The following is a 3,611-nucleotide window of genomic DNA, read 5'->3' as shown; positions in this document are numbered from 1 at the left end:
CAAAAATTCACTCAACCTTTCCAGGTATCATAATATTCATCCCTTCGTTTTTTTCTCTCATATCCTTTTCTGACTAGAAAACTTTCCTCCGACACCAGCGGCACCTACAAAATTGATCACGTCAGTCTCGCCGCGGCGGGGTGGACAAATTGAGCAACTAGGTTGGGAAGAACCTTATAGGTTTCTCCTTTTTTCTTCTTTTTTTCTTTTTTGTTCAACCAGTTTGTCTTCTTCTATTACTCGTTACCCTTCCTCCACTATTTTTTTGTTACATGTTTCAACATTGTTAACTCACTTTCACTTTGTTCCCCTGTTTGAGAGCACCAAAGATTTATTTCGGATTACGGTACAATCATTAATATCTGCCACGCTACACCAATACACAACCAGGAAGATCCGCTTGCAACAAAAAAAAAACATTTTTCACAAAAGTGACGTGATGGTTGTTTTGTGCATGTATGTACATCCACTTTTGGCATAAAAATGAAAACAAATCTCGAAACGTTCTCCTAGCGACAGATTCCGAAATTTGTCTTTTTGTGCACATTCCACATGCACATTTTTCTTTGCCAACTCTCAACATGGACTTTTTGAAAAATTTGTTCTCCCCATTCTTCGTTTTGGACGAACCACTGTTCACAAACTCATCAATTTTCTTCTTGGTACCATAGAACCATAGAATTTGATTCTAAACCACTAGTCTTCAGAACAACCGAATAATTCTCCAAAAATACCGTTGGAATCAGTAAATTCTAAATTCAGGTAATCTAGTCTAGTATTGCATTCAACGAGACAAAGCAATTTTTGAACTCATGTCTCTACAGGATAGGTTTCGTCAGTCAAGTAGTTTTTGCAATTTGAGCTTCCGATTGGCAACAATGTAATTTTTGTGCGCACACGAGGTGCCCCTCCGCGCACACTAGAAAGACTTTGTGTGGGGCTTGGCTCGGTATTCTTTTCCTTCTATTTGATATATCTATATATTTTTGAAATTCACCGCTCCCCTCCTTCAATGCTAGCCTTCGAACTACTTGAGAATTGTTTTGACTCAATCCTTCTCCCTCATTCGTTTTCACTATTTGATCTACTCGCAACAACTATATCACACTTTTTAATACAATATGCCAAATTAATGAGAAGTGTCTCATAGTCTAGTCTTGAAGGCAATTGGAGATAAAAAACTTTGTGCTCATTCATAAATTTTAAATACAACTTGAGACTCATCAATTGTTCCGGAAGGGTGAGTTTAGGATAACTCCGAGTTGATCAAGTGGAAAAATGGAATTTACTGTAACCCCAATGTTTCGACCTTTGACGGATGTCTGTGCTCCCAAAACTTTTTTTTCCTTTCGATGCGAGGACATATACAAATCCATCATTCCAGTTCCTGGTACGGAAGCAAAAACAAACAAGGATACGACAAAAGATGCACACGAAAGTACTGTAATCCGATAAAGAACAACTAGTAGCTTTTTCTCTTGCACAAATCAAGTCTAATTCATTTAGTCGCTTTTTTTCCTTTTCTTTGTTCTTTCTTCATCCGGAACGTCGGAACATAGAACAACACAACATCATAGTATAGTGCGTTGTCTTTTTCTGAACCTTTGTAAGATTCTTCTGCAAATGTTCTGCAGAATAGTACCTCCGTGCTTTTTCAGAAAAAAAGCGCATCTTGAAGACTACGACGGCAAAAGAAACGTTTAGAGCATTTAGCACACCGCTCAAATTTCATTGTCCTTCTCCTTCATCTTCGTCTTCATTTTCATTTCTTCTTCTTTTCCTCCATTTTCTTCCTTGTCTTCATTCCTTTTCCGTGCCTTCCATCAATCTTTATACTCCTTTCTTTTTCGGAAATTGCAGGCAAGCGGCTCTCAGCCCTTTTTTCGGAACCAAATGAGAGTGAAGATCAGATACATTGTCTAGATCATTTCATATTCTGAAACTTTTCGAAAACAAGTCTTGCTAAGAAGAAAACAGCCATGCTCAGAGTCCCTTGGTACCGATGGGTAGGCTGGAAAACCAAGAATTTCACAGTTTCCGACTTCTCGTAGTGCACACTTTTTCTAGAAAGTTGGAAATTCAACAAAGCCTATTGTTCATTTTACTAAACTCGAAAACATCTTGCTCACTTTTTCATTAACCAGTCAGAGGGCTCAGAAAATCTTCTTCCATTGTTTTTCTACTACACGGCGGTAATAATGACTAGAACCCCATTCTGTGGGCGGATTTCCCGAAAATCCATTATCTGACGTGTTACTTCCTTGATCTAACACACTGACGACTTTAATTGCATGTAAATTTCTTTTCTTTCTTTAAAATGACGCTCCGAAAAATTGGGAGTAAAATTGGGAGAAAAAAACGAAAAAACCCATATAAGTTCCCATCAATTCTTCTTTTTTCTCCGTCTTCAGCTTCTTTTTCTTTCTTTTTTCTTCTTTTTCCTTCACTTTTCTTCGTACCCATCACAATTACCCATTTTTGTGGGCTTCAGACTCCGCCCATTTTTTAGCTCGTTCCCCCTACGGCCTTCAAAGTGTCTGACAAAGAAGGCATTGCCTCTTCGCCTCTGTTGTGCGCCGTGGTGAGAAATATTAGCTAATTACGTTCCAAAAAACGGCCACATTTTGTCCCTCTCTTCTTTTCCTTCATATCAAACATTTCTTGAACATTATTGACAAACTTTTCTGGAAAATAGTTTATAACAGAGACCAATGAGCATTTCATTCACCGTTTCTGGAATTTCCTAATTTTAACAGAAAGTTTTACTGTAGCACTTGTGTAATGAGCGTTATTCTGTTTTGTGCTAGAATAGTTAGGTAAAAATCAAATATTCTAATTACTAGAAACAGGTGGAAACTATGAAAAATTCATATTCATGTAGTATTAGCCACGTGAGGTCAAAATCAGCTGTATCATAATATTCATTCAGATTTTTACTCACTTGACCTAAATTTTTTCTCTGAAACTTTCTACTACTGAAACATCGAAACAACGGTGCAAAGAATCATATTTTCCCTAAAAAGGAATCATTTTCTATTTTTTCATCTTACTCATCATATTTCAGCACCATCTCATATTCATCCACTCCTCTCTATCTCCTTTCGAATAATCGTCCCACGTGAAAAAAGATTCAAGAGAAAGAGCAAAAAGGTTTTTGTAAACGAATAGCTCAAATTGCTATACTCACTCGTCTTGTGCTTTCTTGCTCTAATTGGTACGAATAATTAAGTGCAATAGCACCAATCAAATTATCGAACGGAAGTGGGGACAAACGTCCTCGAAATAGAAGATGCTTCCAAACTGTGAAATTGTTTTGCAACAGAAACTTTAAAAAAATTCAAGTCCAAACCGAGCTGTCATAATAGCGCATATCTCGATAAATTCTTCACATTCTTTTCTTTCACCTCCTCCTGCAAACGTCGGAAATCGTCGAGTTTTTTTCTTACCACTGTTTCTCTGCTTATTGGTCCACTACCCTCCCCGTATTTTTTCAATCCTCTATTCATATGTCTTATGCGTATATTTTCAATTGTCTGGGCACAATAGTTTTCATATTCAGTTAGGGTCTCCAACTTTGAACTTTTTTTTTAAATTTTCATAGACAACCTGAT

The sequence above is a fragment of the Caenorhabditis remanei genome, chromosome X (genome assembly GCF_010183535.1).
Source record: "Caenorhabditis remanei strain PX506 chromosome X, whole genome shotgun sequence".
Taxonomy (NCBI): Eukaryota; Metazoa; Nematoda; class Chromadorea; order Rhabditida; family Rhabditidae; genus Caenorhabditis; species Caenorhabditis remanei.
The sequence above is the reverse complement of the archived record's forward strand: the minus strand, read 5'-3'. Positions refer to the sequence as shown.